The sequence below is a fragment of the Lipotes vexillifer genome, unplaced genomic scaffold (genome assembly GCF_000442215.2).
Source record: "Lipotes vexillifer unplaced genomic scaffold, Lipotes_vexillifer_v1.1 scaffold1486, whole genome shotgun sequence".
In the NCBI taxonomy this organism is placed as follows: Eukaryota; Metazoa; Chordata; class Mammalia; order Artiodactyla; family Lipotidae; genus Lipotes; species Lipotes vexillifer.
In genome coordinates this window covers 474,574-498,431 of record NW_006779719.1, presented here as the reverse complement: position 1 = coordinate 498,431, position 23,858 = coordinate 474,574, and the positions used below count along the sequence as shown (strand labels likewise).

Sequence of the window (23,858 nt, the reverse complement as noted above, 5' to 3'; positions counted from 1 at the left end):
AGCCACCTTGTGTGTCTTCCCTGACCACCCATTTGTCTCAGAGTCCACCCCAGCAGCCATCTTGTGCTCAGCCCCACCCCCATGCCATCTTTTTCTTCCTCTTCAAAAACCTACCCCTTTAAAATTGGACCCTCTGAAGATGCAAATGCTAGACTCCTAACTACTGTTTCTAAGTTAACTTGAGCAAATAAACAACTGGAAGAAAAATTTCAAACAGTAATTGCACCAGATTTTTGGTAATAGGCAAATATACTCCAAAACTCCTAGAAGAAGACTTGCTTTCTGTTTCTCTTTGTTAAAGTCTTTTGGTAAGTCACCCAACCTGTTCAAAAGGGGAAACACTTGTTTTAAATAAGTCCACCTTTAGAGGCACCCTTAAAAGAGAGGATTCCAAACCTCTTGGGAGACAATGTAATGCATTTTTTGATTGGTAAGCAGAAGCTTCTAAAAGACAAACTGACTCCAAAAACAGCTCTAAAAAGATCCTTACAGCACACAAATACAAATTGTATCAGCACACGAAAAATTTTTAATGAAATTACATGGTCCCTATTTGCATCTGCCTGCATGTTCATGTGGGTATACACATGTTGCAAATATATATCTTTACAACACGTGTATATATACACATGCTGTAGAACATGTTGTATTTTTTCTTTTCTACCTTCAGAAGGTATTGCTAAAATTTACTTGTAAAAGAGTTCTATTTAATTGGCTTACACAAAAGGAAGGAAATATGGGGATATATGTATATGTATAGCTGGTTCACTTGGTTATAAAGCAGAAACTAACACACCATTGTAAAGCAATTATACTCCAATAAAGATGCTAAAAAAAAAACCCAAAACACAAGCACTTATAAGAATTAAAGAAATATTACAGAAACTAACCCAAAACCTTTTCAAATTCACATGATCAGGCTTCCCTGGTGGTGCAGCCCACCTGCCAATGCAGGGGACACGGGTTTAAGCCCTGGTCTGGGAAGATCCCACATGTCACGGAGCAACTAAACCCACGCACCACAACAACTGACCCTGCACTCTAGAGCCTGTGAGCCACAACTACTGAACCCATGTGCCAGAATTACTGAAGCCCGTGCACCTAGAACCTGTGCTCTGCAACAAGAGAAGCCACTGCAATGAGAAGCCTGCGCGCCTCAACAAAGAGTAGCCCTCGCTCACTGCAACGAGAGAAAGCCCGCATGGAGCAACGAAGAGCCAACACAGCCGAAAATAAATAAATAAAATAAATAATTTTTTTTTTAAAGTTCCCATGATCTAGCATTAAATTTTAGTTAATGAAAGCTAGCTTAAGGTTGTTGGTTTCATTAAAATAGGCATGTCTTTGGGCTTCCCTGGTGGCGCAGTGGTTGAGAGTCCGCCTGCCAATGCAGGGGACATGGGTTCGTGCCCCGGTCCAGGAAGATCCCACATGCCGCGGAGCGGGTGGGCCCGTGAGCCATGGTTGCTGAGCCTGCGCTCCGGAGCCTGTGCTCCACAACGAGAGAGGCCGCAACAGTGAGAGGCCCGCTTACCGCAAAAAAAAAACTACAGTGAGGTACCACTCACACCAGTCAGAATGGCCATCATTAAAAAGTCTACAAATAACAACTGCTGGACAGGATATGGAGAAAAGGGAACCTTCCTACACTGTTGGTAGGAATGTAAGTTGGTACAGCCACTATGGAAAACAGTATGGAGGTTCTGAAGAAAACTAAAAATAGAATTACCATATGATCCAGCAATCCCATTCCTGGGAATATACACAGACAAAACTGTACTTCAAAAATATGCATGCACCCGTATGTTCATAGTAGCATGTTTCACAATAGCCAAAGCATAAAAACAACCTACATGTCCATCGACAGATGAATGAATAAAGAAGATGAGGTACATATATACAACGGAATACTACTTGGCCATAAAAAAGAACAAAATAATGCCATTTGCAGCAACATGGATGCAACTAGAAATTATCATACTAAGTGAAGTAAATAAAAAAGAGAAAGACAAATATCATATGATATCACTTGTAAGTGGAATCTAAAATATGGCACAAATGAACCTATCTGCAAAACAGAAACAGACTCACAGACATAGAGAACAGACTTGTGGTTGCCAAGGTGCAGGGGGAGAGGGATGGACTGGAATGGGGTTGGGGTTGGTAGATGCAAACTATTAGATTTAGAATGGATAAACAACAAGGTCCTAATGTATAGCACAGGGAACTATATTGAATATCCTGTGATAAACCATAATGGAAAAGAATATTTAAGAAAAGTATGCATATATATGTATAACTGAGTCACTCTGCTGTACAGCAGACATTAAGACAACACTGTATTATCAACTATACTACAATTTAAAAAAAAATTTTTGTCTATGTCCTATAAACACGATTAAATTCAAGAGAAAAATTTTTTTTAATATAGACCCTGTTAAATTGTTTGAATGTATTTCACAGGCATTTAAAAGTTCTTACTATTGTGAATGGGATTTTTTTTGTATGGCTTGTAATTCAAGCTATTAGAAATATTGTACTGCAAAGGAAAAAAAGGAAGGGAGGGAGGGAGGAAGTTAGTTCTATTTTAATTGAATTCTCCTTATTACTGGAAAGGATGATTATATTTGTTGTCCATGTAGATTTATGAACGGTTTCAGTCTTTTTCTTGTCTTTTGGCATATTTGTGTGTTTATAATTAATCTATCAAAACTCTTAATACATTTGTCAGGAAAATTACAGGAAAATATTTACCCTATCAGATATTAAAACTTACTATAAAACAACCCTAGCCAAAATAGTATTGGTATGCACTAGACAGATCAGTGGACCAAAAGAGCAACCAGAAATAAATCCAAGTATATATAGGAACTTAATATGATAATGATGACATTTCTATACAGTAGAAAAGGATTTTTTTTTTTTTTACAAAAGGCACTGGCATAACTGATAGTGTAACTGGAGAAAACATGCTATTACTATATACTTTATATAAAAATAAATTATATAAGAATTAAGTGTTTAATGTAAAAAATAAAACAATGAAAATACTAGAAGAATCTTTGAGAGGACTTTACCTGGGATGGAAAAACTTTCTTACACAAAATGGGAAACGCAACATCCATATAACAAAAGTCACACAAATTGGCTACCTAAGTCCACAGTTTCCTAGACTAATAAAGTGTTTTTTTAATTCCCACTTGAATTTCAATGCATTAGGCCAGACAGGCACTCTCCAGTTCCCCATGGTCTCCACTTCTCCCTACTATCTTCCATAACAAGCCTCTTTATACTCATTAATGACACTGAAGTTATTCAAGTTTTCTACCTCTACAATAAAGAAAAAGATCTATTATATTAAATTTTCAATTTCTCTACAGAAAAGGGACCATGAACAAAACCAAGAGACAAACAGACTTAGGGAAATATTTGCAATTCATTTCTCAAACAATATCTCTAATACACAAAGAGCTCCACAAACTGAAAAAAGACAAACAATCCACTACAAAATGACAAATATATTACAGCTTTCCACCTAAAATATATAATTTTGAGCACATACGGACCATTTATAAAAACTGATCCCAATGAAACATATATATATACACATACATGTATGCTTGCAAAATTTTAAGAAAAGAAACTCCTAAAAGGCATATAAAAATATAAAAATTACCTCTAAGTTATTATAACTGTCACTAGGAAACAATCTGTGCAATGAGTATATGCCTTTATTTCATTTCCATATTATATTTCTCTTTATATTTGGATCCTACTCCTTCAAAATGATTTAAAACATTTTCAAGTGCTTATAAATACTCTCTTTAAAAATCATTGCTGGGCTTCCCTGGTGGCGCAGTGGTTGAGAGACGGCCTGCCGATGCAGGGGACGCGGGTTCATGCCCCGGTCCAGGAAGATCCCACATGCCCCAGAGCAGCTGGGCCCGTGAGCCATGGCCACTGAGCCTGCGCGTCTGGAGCCTGTGCTCCGCAACGGGAGAGGCCACAACAGTGAGAGGCCTGCGTACCGCGAAAAAACAAAAAACAAAACAAAAAAAATCATTGCTGTTTACTCTTCCTCATGTTGTTCTTTGTACCCTTACACATTTTAAGTTGGACATTTCCAGCAATTTCTTTGGTTTATTTTAAATCCATCCACTTTTTTTTTTAAACATCTTTATTGGAGTATAATTGCAATGGTGTATTACAATGGTGTGTTAGTTTCTGCTTTACAACAAAATGAATCAGTCATATATATACATATGTTCCCATATCTCTTCCCTCTGGCGTCTCCCTCCCTCCCACCCTCCCTATCCCACCCCTCCAGGTGGTCACAAAGCACCGAGCTGATCTCCCTGTGCTATGCGGCTGCTTCCCACTAGCTATCTACCTTACCACTTTATTTCTTACCCAAAAATCTTTCACATATGTACATCCTTTCCAAACCCAACATCTAAGCAAAAAAAAATGAAATAAAGGAAATAAAGACTGATACAGAATTGGACTACATAAAATTATAAATATCATAATCAAAAGTTTTTGTAAAATTGAGAGAAAAATGTGTTACAAAGGTTTAATGTATTTATACAACCGTTACAAATCAGTAAGAAAATGGATAAAGAACATGAATAGGCATTTCACAAAAGAAACACAAATATTCCCTAAACTGAAAACATGGTCAACATGATTAATAATCAGAGAAAAGTAAATAATTATGAAATACTGTTTCTTGCCTATCACAGTGGCATAGGTTAAAAAGATCTGCAATACCCAGTGTTGACAAAGATATTAAAAAAACAATATCTAAATTTTTTCCATTTAAAAAGGATAAGAGCAGTAATATGCATACTAAGAATTGTATGAAAAACTGGTTATAATAATGAAAAGAAGTTTCAATGACCTTAAAGGGATCTGATCAATTAACTATGGTATACTTAGCAAAGAGAATACTGTAAGGACATTAAAAATGATGTCCACTGACTTATCCTTAGCATTATATGCAGTGCCTAGCTTAAAATGGACACTAAGTATATACTGAATGATTGACTGTATTATTTATTTAATGGATGATTGATTAAATGCTGATTGATATGATTGAGTACATAGGTGGGTGAGGGACTGATTGACACTGAGTGACCAACTGACCCACTGAGTGACCTGAATGACTGACTGACCAGCTAAATAAGTGACTGATAGGATGAATGTGTGAGTGAGTGCATGATCAGCCAAGAGAGTAACCAACTAACCAAATGAGTGACAGACTGAGTTGAGTGACCCTCTGACTGAATAAGGAAAGGACTAAATGAAAAAATGAATTAATGAATGAATCTCTAATCACTGAAATGGAAAAGTCTCTACAATGCACACTCTTGAGTTAAAATGGCACAAATTAGAATGAATGGGATGACCCTGTTAATTTAAAACTGTACTTGACACATTAAAAATCAAATACTAGGAATAAACCCACCTAAGGAGGCAAAAGACCTATACTCAGAAAACTGTAAGATACTGATGAAAAAAATAAAAGATGACGCAAACAGATGGACAAATATACAATGTTCTTGGATTGGAAGAATCAATATTGTCAAAATGACTACACTACCCAAAGCAATCTACAGACTCAATGCAATCCATATCAAATTACCAATGGCATTTTTCACAGAATTAGAACAAAAAATTGTACAATTTATATGGAAACACAAAACACCCTGAATAGCCAAAGCAATCTTGAGAAAGAAAAACGAGCTGGAGGAATCAGGCTCCCAGACTTCAGACTATACTACAAAGCTACAGTAATCAAGACAGTATGGTACTGGCACAAAAACAGAAATACAGATCAATGGAACAGGATAGAAAGTCCACAAATAAACCCACACACTTATGGTCACTTAATCTAAGACAAATGAGGCAAGAATATACAGTGGAGAAAAGACACTCTCTTAAATAAGTGGTGCTGGGAAAACTGGACAGCTACATGTGAAAGAACAAAATTAGAACACACCCTAACACTACACACAAAAATAAACTCAAAATGGATTAAAGACTTAAATGTAAGACCAGATACTACAAAACTGTTAGAGGAAAACATAGGTAGAATACTCTCTGACATAAACTGCAGCAAGGTCTTTTTCAATCCACCTCCTAGAGTAAAGAAAATAAAAACAAAAATAAACAAATGGAACCTAATTAAAAGCTTTTGCACAGCAAGCAAAAGAAACCATAAACAAAGTGAAAAGACAACCCTCAGAATGGGAGAAAATATTTGCAAATGAAACAACCAACAAAGGATTAATCTCCAAAATATACAAACAGCTCAGGCAGCTCAATATCAAAAAAACAAATAACCCAATCAAAAAATGGGCAGAAGATCTAAATAGACGTTTCTCCAAAGAAACATACAGGTGGTTAAAAAGTACACGATAAGATGCTCAACATCACTAATTATTAGAGAAATACAAATCAAAACTACAATGAGGTATCACTTCACACCGGTCAAAATGGCCATGATCAAAATATCTACAAACAATAAATGCTGGAGCGGGTGTGGAGAAAAGGGAACCCTCTTGCACTGTTGATGGGAATGCAAACTGGTACAGCCACTATGAAGAACAGTATGGAGGTTCCTTAAAAAACTAAAAATAGAGCTACCATGTGATCCAGCAATCCCACTCCTGGGCATACACCCAAAGAAACCCATAATTCAAAAAGATACACACACCCCAATGTTCATTGCAGCACTATTTACAATAGCCACCAAGATATGGAAGCAACCTAAATGTTCATCAACAGAGGAATGGATAAAGAAGATGTGGTACATATATACAATGGAATATTACTCAACCATAAAAAAGAACAAAATAATGCCATTTGCAGCAATATGGATGGACCTAGAGATTGTCATACTGAGTGAAGTAAGTCAGAGAAAGACAAATATCATATGATAGTACTTACATGTGGAATCTGAAAAAGGCTACAAATGAACTTATCTACAAAACACAAATAGAGTTACAGATGTAGAAAATTAACCTATGGTTACCAGGGGATAAGGCGGGGGGAGGGATAAACTGAAAGATTGGGATTGACACATACACACTACTATATATAAAACAGATAACTAGTAAGGACCGAATGTATAGCACAGGGAACTCTACTCAATACTCTGTAATGGCCTATATGGGAAAAGTATCTAAAAAAGAGTGGATATATGTATATGTATAACAGATTCACTTGCTGTACACCTGAAACTAACACAACACTGTAAATCAACTATATCCCCAATAAAAAATTTTTTAAAAACCATTAAGTGCAAAAAAATTAAATTAAATTAAAAATCCAGAAAGATACTAAAATTTATTAAGCAATTTATTAAACCAATCACTAAAGGACCTGTAATCTTTTTTTCCCCTTTGATTAATGAATGTAATTTTTAGATGACCACGTTTATGCACCTGACTTTTTCTGTTTGAAGAGATACTGTTCAACACATGTACATTACTCTAATATTGACTCTTAAAACCGTGTATAAAATATATGCAAATGTATGTATTTTAAAACAACATCATGATTCTTTCACATAAGAAGTAATGGATTTGAGATGAATATTTACTCAACTTTGAGGTTTTAGAGAAGAAAAGGATGAGAACAGGTACACATTTAAAGGACAATGAAGTCAAACTTCATCATTTTACCCTGGGTCAGTCACAGAAATATATGCATGACAAGCAATAATTTAAAAGATCTCCTAAGAAACTTGATACCATGGATTATATACAAATAGAAAGCAGAGAAAATGTAAATTCTTCAGCAAATTTATCTCCTTTCCCTATTTTTCGTCCTAGGAACACATTTTGAGCCACTCCTCAGAATCATGCTTCATGATGACTACATAGGAAAAGGTGAAAATAAAGATGGGGGAAAGTCTTTGAATAGATCTCTGAAAGTGCTGTGCATCATGGGGGAGGGGAGGAGTGACCCTTAAGATTTCATTTCAAAACCATCATACTCCAAGCTTATACTACCAAGAAATTTTTTTATATTAACAAGCGATGAGTTTGCCTATAGAAAATAAAATTGCACAGGATATTTAACTAATTCTACTACTGAAGTACTTAACACTATTTTTCGCTATTGACATTCAAAAAATCTAAAGTTATTTAAATCAGTATGAATTTAAGTTCATACTGATTTTTAAAATACTATCATTTTAGAAAAATACTATTTTAGACATTCTAATGAAGTAATTCTGTAAAGATTATAATGCGTCAGATAAAAAATAAACCACTTATGCATAAACAAGAATCAGGAATACATAAACATGGAAATGAAATTTAATTTTCTAGACACTAAAGTATTTTCTAGTTTGGATGGATTTCCACTTCCACATTAACCATCATAAATCAAACAAACTTGTACCATAATTTACTATTTTCTTCTCTGGTCATTCCCCAAGTGCTGAAATCCTCTCGGAACAAATCTTTCCAAGTTAAACCTTTGTTAAACCAATATATCTAATGGTTGCCTATAAACAAAGGGTGAGAGGTAGAGGAAGGAAAGTAGTATCAAAGGAGAGAAATAACTCCTACCATGAAGACTGTTCCTAATACAATGTTCTATTTACTGACCACCATAATCAGCCACACTGTGAAACTTATTACAATGAAAGGCGTACTTATTTTATTATTAATAATTTAAAATGTTCCAGGTAATAAATATATTCCAATTATCACTGAATATTTGCCTTTAAAAAGTCTGTGGGAAGGAGAGTTGGGGGTAAAAGCAGGAATAATATTTTTTAACAAGACAGGCTACTACTTTGATTCTCTTGTTTATATATATTTTATATACAAAGTAGTATCCATCCATTACAAAAGCTTAAGTTCAGTTTTTCAAAATATTAAGTTATAAAACCAGACTCACCTTTAATTCTATCGTTTCTGTTCTGGTCAATTATCCACAGATGTAATAATCAGTCCTTAAATTAATTTTTCCTTGGGTATTCCAGTTCTCAAATGATTCACCCTAGGCTATGGACTGCCATTATGAAGTGACAAACTTCTCTTGGTAGGCAAATGTGATACAGATAAAACCACAATTTAGCCACTGTTAAATTATTAACAACAATTAAAGGCCAAAAATAGATTAGGAAAAGAAGAAAAGATCTTAAGTTAGCAAAAATCCATTCATCAAATACAAAAAATAAGACCTCACAATAAAGCCAAAAAAAAAAGGTAAAAGAGAAACGGAAAAACCAAAGTCAGATCCAAGTTTAAAAATAAGAAAAACGGGACTTCCCTGGTGGTCCAGTGGCTAAGACTCCACGCTCCCAATGCAGGGGGCCCAAGTATGATCTCTGGTCAGGGAACTAGATCCCACATGCTGCAACTAAAGACCCCACATGCCACAACAAACATCTGGTGTGCCACAACTAAGACCTGGCTCAGCCAAATAAATAAATAAATATTTTTTTAAAAAAACAATAAAAAGGGAAATTAAATAGAATTAAATTGCATAATTGACACAAAGATCTGCTTATGTCTCTAAACTGTTGACTTGTTCATTTTATTTTCAAACATTTGAATACCTCCTGCATGCCAAATACTATATAGGACCTGAAAATGAAGAAACTAATAGAAATATTCCCTGACCTAGAACTCACAGTACAGTTTCACAGGAGCCTTTGTTGAAACAAAGTCAGGAAATAAACCCAGCTATATACACAGTTTAAAACACTACCATTTCACAACAGCAGAGAAAAGATTGATTATTCAACAGATAGTGTTGGAACAATCAGACAACGATCTGGAGGAGAAGGTTGGATTCCACCTTATACCTTGCACCAATATAAATACCAGCTGAATCAAGAAAACATGGGAAAGTTTCAAAAACATGATTTCAGGGATGAGAGGGACCTAATGAAGTATGATTAAAAACAAATAAAAGACTGATAACTGACAAAAAGGACTGAAAAGAAATGAAAAATAAAAACATATGCATGGCAAAACAAAATCACACTATAAAGAGAAGCAAAAAAGATAAAAATACAACGTGGAGAAAATATTTACAATGCATTTCCCAAACACAGAGTTATTTTCCCTAGTATAAAAAAAACTCTCACAAATCAAAGTAAAAGGTCAACAACCCAACAGAAAATGAGCCAGGATGAGAGTGAACAGCTCCCAGGAAAAGAAAATTTAAAGTTAAAATTATAATGAGATTCCATTTTTCACATCTCAAATTGGCAAAGATCAAACCACCTGAAAAGTGTAGAAAAGTATAAATTGGCATTTCTATGGAGGTAAACTTGGCAATATTTATAGAAATAAATAACACATACCACTTTTAAATCAGCAATTCCTCTTCTATTTATTTAACCTATATTTATAGTCACATACACACAAACTGACTTATGTACAAAGATACTACTTTTTGAATTTAAATTGAATTTAAACACATTTAAATGTGTTACCTATTCAAAAAGCACATAACTATTTTTTTAAGATCAGAAAAATTATTTTTTTCTTATTAGTCATCCATTTTATACACATCAGTGAATACATGTCAATCCCAATCTCCCAATTCATCACACCACAACCCCCACCCCCTACCACTTCTCCCCTTGCTGTCCGTATGTTTTTTCTCTACTTCTGTGTCTCAATTTCTGCTCAGCAAACCGGTTCATCTATACGATTTTCTAGGTTCCACATTGATGCATTAATACGCGATACTTGTTCTTCTCTTTCTGACTTACTTCACTCTGTATGACAGTCTCTAGATCCATCCATGTCTCTACAAATGACCCAATTTCGTTTCAATATTCCATTGTATATATGTAACACAACTTCTTTATCCATTCGTCTGTCGAAGGGCATTTAACGTTACTTCCATGACATGGCTATTGTAAATAGTGCTGCAATGAACATTGGGGTGCATCTGTCTTTTTGAATTATGGTTTTCTCTGGGTATATGCCCAGTAGTGGGATTGCTGGGTAATATGGTAATTCTATTTTTATTTCTTTAAGGAACCTCCATATGGTTCTCCAGAGTGGCTGTATCAATTTACATTCCCACGAACAGTACGAGAGGGTTCCCTTTTCTCCACACCCTCTCCTGCATTTGTTGTTTGTAGATTTTCTGATGATGCCCATTCTAACTGGTGTGAGGTGATACCTCATGGTAGTTTTGATTTGCATTTCTCTAATAATTAGTGATGCTGAGCAGATTTTCATGTGCTTCTTGACTATCTACATGTCTTCTTTGGAGAAATGTCTATTTAGGTCTTCTGCTCATTTTTGGATTGGGTTGTTTTTTTAATATTGAGCTGCATGAGTTGTTTATATATTTTGGAGATTAATCCTTTGTCCAAAGATTCATTTGCAAATATTTTCTCCCATTCTGAGGGTTGTCTTTTTGTCTTGTTCATGGTTTCCTTTGCTGTGAAAAAGCTTTTAAGTTTCATTAGGTCTCATCTGTTTTTCTTTTTCTTTCCATTACTCTAGGAGGTGGATCAAAAAATATCTTGCTGTGATTTATGTCAAAGAATGTTCTGCCTATGTTTTCCTCTAAGAGTTTTATACTGCTCGGGCTTACATTTAGGTCTCTAATCCATTTTGAGTTTATTTTTGTGGATGGTGTTAGGGAGTGTTCTAATTTCATTCTTTTACATGGAGTTGTCCAGTTTTCCCAGCACCACTTACTGAAGAGATTGTCTTTTCTCCATTGTATATCCTTGTCTCCTTTGTCATATATTAGTTGACCATAGGTGCGTGGGTTTAACTCTGGGCTTTGTATCCTGTTCCATTGATCTTTATTTCTGTTTTTGTGCCAGTACCATATTGTCTTGATTACTGTAGCTTTGTAGTATAGTCTAATGTCAGGGAGTCTGATTCCTCCAGCTCCGTTTTTTTCCCTCAAGACTGCTTTGGCTATTTGGGGTTTTTGTGTCTCCATACAAATTTTAAGATTTTTTGTTCTAGTTCTGTAAGAAAATGCCAATGGTAATTTGATAGGGATTGCACTGAATCTGTAGATTGCTTTGGGTAGTATAGTCATTTTCACAATATTGATTCTTCCAATCCAAGAAAATGGTATATCTCTACATCTGTTTATGTTATCTTTAATTTCTTTCATCAGTGGCTTGTAGTTTTCTGCATACAGGTCTTTTGTCTCCCTAGGTAGGTTTATTCCTAGGTATTTTTATTCTTTTTGTTGCAATGGTAAATGGGACAGTTTCCTTAATTTCTCTTCCAGATTTTTCATCATTAGTGTATAGGAATGCAAGAGATTTATGTGCATTAATTTTGTATCCTACAACATTACCAAATTCATTGATTAGCTCTAGTAGTTTTCTGGTGGCATCTTTAGGATTCTCCATGTACATTATCATGTCATCTGCAAACAGTTTTACTTCTTCTTTTCCAATTTGTATTCCTTTTATTTCTTTTTCTTCTATGATTGCCATGGCTAGGACTTCCAAAACTATGTGGAATAACAGTGGTGAGAGTGGACATCCTTGTCTTTTTCCTGATCTTAGAGGAAATGCTTTCAGTTTTTCACCATTGAGAACGATGTTTGCTGTGGGTTTGCCGTATATGGCCTTTATTATGTTGAAGTTGGTTCCCTCTATGCCCACTTTCTGCAGAGTTTTTATCACAAATGGGTGTTGAATTTTGTCAAAAGCTTTTTCTGCATCTATTGAGATGATCATATGGTCTTTATTCTTCAATTTGTTAATATGGTGTATCACATTGATTGATTTGCGTATATTGAAGAATCCTTGCATCTCTGGGATAAATCACACTTGCTCATGGTGTATGATCCTTTTGATGTGTTGCTGGATTATGTTTGCTAGTATTTTGTTGAGGATTTTTGCATCTATATTCATCAGTGATATAGGTCTGTAATTTTCTTTTGTTGTAGTATATTTGCCTGGTTTTGGTATCAGGGTGATGGTGGCCTCATAGAATGAGTTTGGGAGTGTTCCTTCCTCTGAAATTTTTTGGAAGAGTTTAAGAAGGATGGGTGTTAGCTCTTCTCTAAGTTTTTGACAGAATTCACCTGTGAAGCCATCTGGTCCTGGACTTTTGTTTGTTGGAAGATTTTTAATCACAGTTTCAATTTCATTACTTGTGACTGGTCTGTTCATATTTTCTATTTCTTCCTGGTTCAGTCTTGGAAGGTTATACCTTTCTAAGAATTTGTCCATTTCTTCCATGTTGTCCATTTTGTTGGCATAGAGTTGCTTGTAGTAGTCTCTTAGGATGCTTTGTATTTCTGCGGTGTCTGTTGTAACTTCTCCTTTTTCATTTCTAATTTTATTGATTTGAGTCCTCTCCCTCTTTTTCTTGATGAGTCTGGCTAACGGTTTATCAATTTTGTTTATCTTCTCAAAGAACCAGCTTTTATTTTTATTGATCTTTGCTATTGTTTTCTTTGTTTCTATTTCATTTATTTCTGCTCTGATCTTTATGATTTCTTTCCTTCTGCTAACTTTGGGTTTTGTTTGTCCTTCTTTCTCTAGTTCCTTTAGGTGTAAGGTTAGATTGTTTATTTGAGATTTTTCTTGTTTCTTGAAGTAGACTTGTATAGCTATAAACTTCCCTCTTAGAACTGCTTTTCCTGCATCCCATAGGTTTTGGATCATTGTGGTTTCATTGTCATTTGTCTCTAGGTATTTTTTGATTTCCTCTTCGAGTTCTTCAGTGATCTCTTGGCTATTTAGTAACGTACTTTTAGCCTCCAGGTGTTTGTGTATTTTACATTTTTTTCCCATGTAACTGATTTCTAATCTCATAGCATTGTGGTCAGAAAAGATGCTTGATATGATTTCAGTTTTCTTAAATTTACTGAGGCTTGGTTTGTGACCCAAGGTGTGATCTATCCTGGAGAATGTTCCATGCACACTTGAGAAGAAAGTGTAATCTGCTGTTTTGGAATGGAAGGTCCTATAAATATCAATTAAATCTATCTGGCCTATTGTTTCATTTAAAGCTTGTGTTTCCTTCTTAATTTTCTGTTTGAATGATATGTCCATTGGTGTAAGTGAGGTGTTAAAGTCCCCCACTATTATTGTGTTAACCATCGATTTCCTCTTTTAGAGCAGTTAGCAGTTGCCTTATGTACTGAGGTGCTCCTATGTTGGGTGCATGTATAATTGTTATATCTTCTTCTTGGATTGATCCCTTGATCATTATGTAGTGTCCTTCCTTGTCTCCTGTAACATTCTTTATTTTAAAGTCTATTTTATCTGATATGAGTATTGCTACTCCAGCTTTCTTTTGATTTCCAGTTGCATGGAATATATTCTTCCAACCCCTCACTTTCAGTCTGTATGTGTCCGTAGGTCTGAAGTGGGTCTCTTGTAGACAGCATATATATGGGTCTTGTTTTTGTATCCATTCAGCAAGCCTGTGTCTTTTGGCTGGAGCATTTAATCCATTCACGTTTAAGGTAATTATCGACATGTATGTTCCTATTACCATTTTCTTAAGTGTTTTCAGTTTGTTTTTGTAGGTCCTTTTCTTCTCTTGTGTTTCCCACTTACAGAAGTTCCTTGAGCATTTGCTGTAGAGCTGGTTTGATGGTGGTGAATTCTCTCAGCTTTTCCTTATCTGTAAAGCTTTTGATTTCTCCATCGAATCTGAATGAGATCATTGCCAGGTAGAGTAATCTTGGTTGTAGGTTCTTCCCTTTCATCACTTTATGTCATGCCAGTCCCTTCTGGCTTCTAGAGTTTCTGCTGAGAAATCAGCTGTTAACCTTATGGGAGTTCCCTTGTATGTTATTTGTTGTTTTTCCCTTGCTGCTTTCAATAATTTTTCTTTGTCTTTAATTTTTGCCAATTTGATTACTATGTGTCTCAGCGTGTTCCTCCTTAGGTTTATCCTGTATGGGACTCTCTGCACTTCCTGGACATGGATGGCTATTTCCTTTCCCATGTTAGGGAAGTTTTCCACTATAATCTCTTCAAATATTTTCTTGGGTCCTTTCTCTCTCTCTTCTCCTTCTGGGACCCCTATAATGTGAATGCTGCTGTTTAATGTTATCCCAGAGGTCTCTTAGGCTGTCTTCATTTCTTTTCATTCTTGTTTCCTTATTCTGTTCCCATCAGTGAATTCCACCATTCTGTCTTCCAGGTGACTTATCCATTCTTCTGCCTCAGTTACTCTGCTATTGATTCCTTCTAGTGTAGTTTTCGTTTCATTTATTGTATTGTTCATCTCTGTTTGTTTGTTCTTTAATTCTTCTAGGTCTTTGTTAAACATTTTTTGCATCTTCTCGATCTTTGCCTCCATTCTTTTTCCGAGGTCCTGGATCATCTTCACTATCATTATTCTGAATTCTTTTTCTGGAAGGTTGCCTATCTCCACTTCATTAAGTTGTTTTTCTGGGGTTTTATCTTGTTCCTTCATCTGATACATAGCCCTCTGCCTTTTCATCTTGTCTATTTTTCTGTGAATATGGTTTTTGTTCCACAGGCTGCAGGACTGTAGTTCTTCTTGCTTCTGCTGTCTGCCCTCTGATGGATGAGGCTATCCCAGAAAAATTATTGAAGGAACTCTGGGAACCTAGTACTTAAAAAATTAGATATAATAAATTTACAGTCATCATAAATATTCTGATTTTACCTTCAGTTAAATATTAGACCAAGATGAGTCTTCATTTTGTCATAATGCTATAATAATGGCTTGATTATTCAACATGAAGAATCCTTTACTGGAACCATTTTTCAGCTCATTTCTGTATTTAAGTTGAGATTGAGTGCCATATTAGTTGTTTGGAATCCTCCTTGAAGACTTGTCCATCATAGTCAAGACCAGGGCTCAGAGTTTCTAAAAAAGATTTTAGAAGATGAATTAAATTTAGTCAGATGTAGGCTTGGCAGCTACCAGGAGCAAGACTTCTAGGATGGTGGGTGACCTTGCTGAGTCAACTGTCTGGGATTGAATCCTTCTTTGCCAATTTAACTAACGTGGTGTCCTCATCTGGCAGTCCAGTGGTTAAGACTCCACACTTCCACTGCAGAGAGCGCAGGTTCAATCCCTGGTCGGGGAACTAAGATCCTGCAAGTCTTGTGGTGCGGCCTGCTAGTGCTGGAGGGTCTCCTGCAGAGGTGGCAGGTGGCTGTGGCTCACCGTGAGGACAAGGACACTGGCAGCAGAAGTTCTGGGAAGTACTCCTTGGCATGAGCCCTCCCAGAGTCCGCCATTAGCCCCACCAAAGAGCCAGGCAGCAGGACATAAACATTTTAAGAGAGAATAAAAAGAAGAGACAAATAGAGACAACTGTTCCAAAGAGCTGTGCTCCAAAATGCAGTAGAAATGGGGCAGTAGCTTGAAGACAATATGGAGTCAAGTAATGGTATAAATTAGGAATTGGCAAACTACAGCTCACAGGTCAAATTCAGACAGTTACCTGTTTTTGTAAAGAAAGCTTTACAAAACTGCCTGTTTCATATATAAAGCTTTACATGTCTCTTCATTTATGGCTGCTTTTGCACCACAATGGTAGAGTTGAGTAGTTGCATTAGAGACAATCTTGCCTGAAAAGCCCAAAATGTTTACTCTCTGTTCTTTAAGAGAAATACTGCCAAATCCTGGTTTAAATCAGTAACTCTCACAGTTTGGTACCCAAACTAACATCATCAGCATCACTTGGGAACCTATCAGAAATGCAAATTCTCAGGTCCCACTACAGACCTAATGAATCAGAAACTCTGGGCACAGGGCCCAGCAAACTGTGTGTAAACAAGACCTCTAGGTAATTCTGATTAAGAACTACTGGGGGCGCTTCCCTGGTGGCGCAGTGGTTGAGAGTCCACCTGCCGATGCAGGGGACACGGGTTCGTGCCCCGGTCCGGGAAGATCCCACATGCCACGGAGTGGCTGGGCCCGTGAGCCATGGCCACTGAGCCTGCGCGTCCGGAGCCTATGTTCTGCAACGGGAGAGGCCACAACAGTAAGAGGCCCGCATACCACAAAGCCCACAAAAAAAAAAAAAAAAAAAAAAAAAAAAAAAAAAGAACTACTGGGTAAGGGAACAGTTCTAGTAAGGCCAGAAACAGACAGGGACCCATCTGGAGTTTGTATTCACAAATTTAAAGGGCCTTGAAGAGATTTAATGGAAACTTAACTGGCCTCAAGGAGGCTGTCAGTGAGGGCTTAAAGGAAAATGATGAAAATGCTACTGAAAGCTAAATAAAAGGAGATCCTTGTTATATAGTAAAGTTTAGCAAAACTATCACCTATGGTAACATGGAAAATAAAACATATACTTAATAAATTAAGAAGATTCTAGGTAGAATGTTGAAGAAACAGCTAGCTTCTTCTATCTGCCTTTATAAGTGAAAGAGCAGCAAGAGGAAATAAAAAATGAGCTATTCACTTCCTGAGTGGAATTTCAATGAAATGTAAAGGGCTAAGAACACTCTTTTCAGCCAGCAAAATGTTCTTAAAGAAAGGGCCTCAAGGCAAAAACCAAATCTAGAGTGGGACCACTGTTCAGACCTCAGAAAGATCTGAACCAGTACCTCACAGATCCTTTCAAACAAGAGATTACCTTAGGATCTTAAGGATATTGTTCTACAGCAGCTTCACAGAAGCCTAAGGTAGCAAAAAGTTCCTCTCAAAACAGATTTGTGGGTATGACTTTTATCTGATGGAGTAGATTATGAACTGACACACAGGAAGTCCACAAAGTTTTTACTGGAGTTACATTAGCTTAGAATGAAAGGGAAAGTAATAATGTAAAATAAAAGGAGGCATTTGGACCCCAAACTACTACAGGCAGGAAGCAAGCTCAGAAGCTTACTCAGTGGTAAACAAGATCAGTTCTTCTGGGGAAAAAAAAAATGATTCAGAAGGTGAAGCCAAAGATCAAAAGAAGATGCCACGGCTCACTAAGAACAACTTCCAGGGAACAGGACTGAACCCTAATCAAGGAACTGCCATCATGCACACAGCCAGGTTTCAGAATTGCTATAGAATGCCATGTGACTCCCTTTTTCCCTCTTTTTTGAACAGGAATGTCTAATGCAGTTAATGCATGCCTTTCCAATCTTGTAGTTTAATTATGTGAGGGCATATTACTTGTCTTTTCACAGGTCTTCAGTTAAAAAGGAATCATTCTCAAGAAACCATACCCAAGGAACCTCATCTTCATCTGGACCTGATTTCAATGATGAGATACTGGATTTTGAGCAATGTCATTATGGGATGTGAATTAGAGGTCTCTGAGGAAGGGGTTAGTGTATTTTGGAATAGAAGGGATGTGAAGTGTGGCAAAATGGCAATTACGGCAATAATATTGTCCAGAGATAGCCATAACAAAATCTCCTATCCCATGTTTTCTTCCACAATGTGACCTTGCCACTCCCCAGTTTATACCGAGGGCTAACCTGATTAGGTCCACCAAACCTAACCTGACTCACTTGCTTTTAATCGCCTGCCTTTAGTTGATTTTAAAATCCATATAGCTAACAGTCATTAGCCAAGCAATATATCTAAACTCCCAACAGCTTTCTCATAGATAATACCTTAGACTATAAGTCACTATAATAATGCTTGCCTAAGTTGTTTTTCAGGAGCTAGTTCTTGACCAGCTCAACCCAGCTGAGACCACCACCCATTCAACTGGGACTGCCTGATTGTCCAATGGATCACCTTTTCATGTCAGAAGACCAAAAGCTCCACCCTCAGATCACACTAATGCCACCATTTTCTGAACATGCACCCCATGAAGAAGCATGCAGCTCAGTTGTGCATATGCAGAACTTCAATTACAGCACTTTTTTCCTGCTTCCAATCACCTTTCCCCATGCCTCAGACCACCATTCTCCTTTATTCCATAAATATCCCAAGCGCTTCACCTCTGGGAAGGCAGATTTGAGATTTGTTCTCCAGTCTCCTCACTTGGCTGCCCCATGAGTAAACATTTTCTCTGCTGCAAACCTCAGCATCTCAGCATGTGGCTTCCTGCACATCAGGCAAAGGAACCTGGTTCGGTAACACAAGAAGCAGAGTCTATTCCCCACCCCCACCTCGCCATGTTCACTGAAATACTCACTTTTAAACCCTGACTCACCAGGTAAGAAAGCCAACTACCCTGAGGCCCCGATATTTTAAGGAAGTCCAAGCCACATGTACAACCAGTTAAGAGCCCCAGCTAAGATCTGAGTCAACAGCCAGTGTCAATTACCAGTCATGTGAGTGAAGACACCTCCAGATGATTCTAGCCCTCTACCTTCAAATTACCCCCAGCCAGCAACTCTTCCCAACTGAGGTCCTAGACACTGTAGTGTGGAAACAAGTCATCTCTGGTGTGCCCTATCTGAAATACTGACTCGTAATATGAGTCTAATAAAGTAGTTATTTTTCATCACTAAGTTTTGGGGTGGTTTTGTCACAAAGTAATAGCAACTATAATACATACTAATAGAAATGATCCAGTAGAGGGAAAAATTGAGAATGCAAGAAAAGGAGAGGTGCTAAAGTCCTTGAAGGCAAAAGGGGATGGTTTCCTCTACCCAAATAGATGAAGAAGTCTTACATGGGACACTGAATAGTACATACATTGTAAAGGAGGGAAGGGCAGAGTACAGGTACAGATACAGAATTGGAGGAAAGGGGCCTATTGATGGTGGATTGTGTTATTTACACATATGGAGCTAAGTACCAGAAGACACTGTTTTAAGATTTGAAAGTGGTTTCCTGGAGAACAAGAATCAGAGATGGGGGGAGGGGGGCAGAGGCAAGGGGCTGCTGTTTTTTGTTATAAACATTCAAACCATTTACTTCTTAAACTTTATACACACTTTACCATGTGATTTCACCTTTTTAAAGTAAAGTGCTTTTTAAAAAATTTAGTCCACTCCTTCATTTTCCAAATGAGGAAAAAACAAGACTCACTGATTATGTGACTTGCTCAAAATCACACACTATATTGACAGCAGTCAGTCCTTGATCCCCTGATTTCAAAACAGTGTACTTCCTCACAACACACTACCTCTTATATTATAAAAATATTACCTACTGGCATATTTCATAATCAGAATTTATTAAAATAACCTAGTAAGCAATAATGAATGCCCTATTCTCAAGGACTGATACCAAAAAAGGCAGAAGAGTGTCCTTGTGAAGATCAAAATACTCATTCAAGCAAAACAAATAGCCATGGACTATCTCTACCTCATTCACCTTTAGAATAGCTATACTGTACAGGCTTCAAAAACAGGTAACACTTCCTTTGTCCTTTCCAATTCTCCTAATCTGAATACTCTTAATTATGCTACCTTCGGTTTTATAAGTTATCTACCAAGAATTTCTCTTTCCTTTTAACAATTAATATCTTATCATTTTATTCAGATCTTACAATTGCACCTAGAGGTTATTTGTCTAAACTGACAGACCAATGAATGTCTAATGGTAACCACTGAATGTCTACTCATTCAAATAATATAAATGCAGGGCTAATGCCCATAAGGAATATGGGTCCCTGTGTAGTGTGATATGAGAGGACACAGATGAATAATAAACATTCTGTCAAAAAAATACCTCCTAGTCTTTATTGTGTCTAAAATTCTCATCATTAGTCCCAGGGATGGAGAGCTTTGAATAGAAGTCTCCACTGATCAACCAAAAGTCAAATTCAACAGTTTTTTGTTATACTAGAGAGAACAAAATATTTGCAATGGTTATTTCTGCATGGGGAAACCATAAGCAATTTTATTCTTTCTTCTGCTTTTCTAGGTTTTATATTAGGAAAAACAGCAGTACACATTTTTAAGACCTTTTTCTTTTTTTAAAAATTAATTAATTTATTTATTTTTGGCTGCATTGGGTGTTCGTTGCTGTGCACGGGCTTTTTCTAGTTGTGGCAAAAGGGGGCTACTCTTCATTGCGGTGTGCAGGCTTCTCATTGCGGTGGCTTCTCTTGTTGCGGAGCATGGGCTCTAGGTGCACGGTCTTCAGTAGTTGTGGCACGTGGGCTCAGTAGTTGTGGCTCGAGGGTTCTAGATACATGCTCAGTACTTGTAGTGCATGGGCTTAGTTGCTCTGTGGCACGTGGGATCTTCCCGGACCAGGGCTCGAACCTGTGTCCCCTGAATTGGCAGGCGGATTCTTAACCACTGTGCCACCAGGGAAGTCCCAAGACCTTTTAAAATTCTGATTCTTCTCACTTCTTGGCAGTGATCAACAATGGTAAACTTGTTAATCAATCCCACCTTCTTAACCTACCCACCCACCTGCTTCTCACACTGACTGCTCCATCTTTGTCGCCTTTGCCAATTCCTCTTCTTTCACCCATTCTCTAATTATGTGCAATTCCCAAGGCTCAATCTCAGATGCACTGCTCTTCTCTCTAAGCACAATTCCAGCCTTAAATTTCTCTATTACGTTCTAGTCATATTGTCCCACTGTCTGGCTATCCATTTTCACTTACTTACCCCACTGTCACCTCAAACTCAACATATCCAATATATAAGCCCAGTTGTCTGTATCCCATCAACCAGCTACTAATACCTCGTACCTATTTCTGTCAGTACTGTCATTAATAAAACCCTAGTTCTTTTTTTGTCACCAACTAGGTGAGTAACTTTGGCCACATTTTTAAACCTCTCTGGGTTTCCTAATGCACATGTTCTCAGATATCTTAAGAGTTTCAACACTCTTTGATTTCCTCTGTCACTGAAGATCAAAAGTTCAGTCATTTTTGATTACTCCTCTCCCTCCCCCCACTACATCTTCCTTTCTTATTCAGTCCAGAATTAAGCCTTGTGTGACATCTCTCCAGTCGTATTTTCACTAAAGCCAAATCCTCATTACCTCAGGCCCAGATTAGTTTCCTAGCTTTATCACTTCTCTTCCCAACTCATATTCTACCCAGTGCTGGTGCCACTGTGATTTTCTTAAAATACTTTTTTAAGCAAGTTCCTTCTCAATCTGAAACTTTTAAAGCTTGTCTATTACCTATGAAGCAAAGTGTTGATACATTCTTCTCATCCTAGCACTTAAAACCATCCATAATCTAATTCCAATCCACATTTTCAACCTGATTTCTTACTACTCTGGATTCTAAGAGGTTGATATGACTTTCAATATTCTAGGCTGAGGATAAGAGTCCCGGGATTCAGGTGGTAAAAGTGGGGGAAGCAGAGATATGAATGACAAAATAAATATGAATAGGACATGTTGAATGGATTAATATTCGAGGTAAATGAAAGAGGTAGTTTAAAGATGACATCTAATTTAAAGCCTATACGGCTAGGAGAGAAGGAAATTACAAAGGGGTATAAAAAGATGATTTTCATTTAAGGTATGTTATGTTTAAGGAGATGGTCAAAAATACTAGTAGAAAAACAGTACTGGAAAAACCAGAAAGTAACTAGAATGACAATCAATAGGATTAGCCTAAAATGAAAGAGCTAGACAGAAGCTATAAAGATATTAAATAGGAGAGTAAATATACTAAGCTATGATCAGCTAGTACTGGCTTTATCAATAAATTGATAACTGGCTGTATCAATAGTTGTATCAATAATTTTGGTGGGGAGGGGAATCAATTAATGACCAACATTAAAAAATGCAGTTTTCCCATTTAAAAAAATTTACCAGAAAAGCCAACCAAAAGCTAAGGCAAAGGTTCCCAAACTTTCTCCATTTAGGAAATTCTTAGTCTTAGTAATTTTTTCATAGCACCCTTAGGCCAAAAGAAATACTTAAGTAGGTGGGTTCAAACCACTTAAGTGTTAATGTCCTTATAACTTAGTGCTTGTTGGACACTGTACAAACTCTCAAACCTGGAATCAAATTGGACAACATTTGACACTGTAGTATCCTGTTTCATACAGTAGTTGCTTTTTATCAGAGCAACCTCTAAAAATACAGCTTTGCAAAAACATGGCATTGTAGAAAGGAATATGTCAATCTAATGTTGAAACTGTGAACTACCTCAAACTATCAGTTCATGCTTGAGTTCAGTGGCACTCTGGGCCACCTCAGCACACAGTTTAGGAAACTGGGAGCAAAGGGAAGGGGCCTAAAAAAGAGAAGAATAAAAAATAATGGGAGAGGAGCAAAAGAAAGTTCTTATTAGCATGGTTAACCACAAGAGGGCAGCACAACAGTTGGTAGGGGCGGCAAAAATGTGGGGGGGAGGGGGGGTGGGGAGAGATGATAAGGGTCAAACCTTTCCATAAAAAGGCTCTAAGACTCCTTAACCACTTCAAGACATAAAAGTCCTTTTTCTCCTTATACTAAAGAGGAAGAAACACTGGTCACTGGCAGATCACCTTATGCAGTCATTGTGCCCTTCTCTGAATATCCTCCTTTGCCTGCCCAGCCATGACTTTCACAGTAGCCAAGCAATGTACTACTTTGCATGCATAATCTTATTCAATCCTCACAACAATCTTATAAGAAAGTGAGACTCAAAGAGATTTTAAATAATACCACTATTAAGTGGCAGGAACACCAGAATTCAAACCCAGATCTGACCCCAAAGCCAATGTCCTTCCCTATTCTGCCTCAAAAGCATCTCACCTTTCAGCAATAACCAGGTGAAGTAGAGAAAAGATCATGTTCCCATCCTATACCTGAGACACCTGTCTCAAATCACTAAGAAAAACCAGTAAATGAAACAAACTATTCCTTAACAGGTTCCTAAAACATGCTAAATAGCTCCAAACACAGGACACTCAGAGCCAAAACAAGCATTATATGCTTAACTAGTCAGCAAGTACTGTAGCTTTCCTGTACAGGTAAATACTTGTTAAGGCAAATGTTGGACACATCTGCTTTGCAGATATGTTACACACTAAAAGACATGTGCACATACAAGCAAGTGATTCTCATACCTAAAGTGGT

General features: G+C 37.0%; 1 protein-coding gene across 1 annotated transcript in view; it reads right to left on the bottom strand.

Annotated features, from left to right (window-relative positions):
- Window positions 1-23,858, bottom strand: part of JAK2 (Janus kinase 2) — a 140,996-nt gene that overhangs the window by 115,761 nt on the left and 1,377 nt on the right. The gene's annotated exons all lie outside the window — the stretch shown is intronic.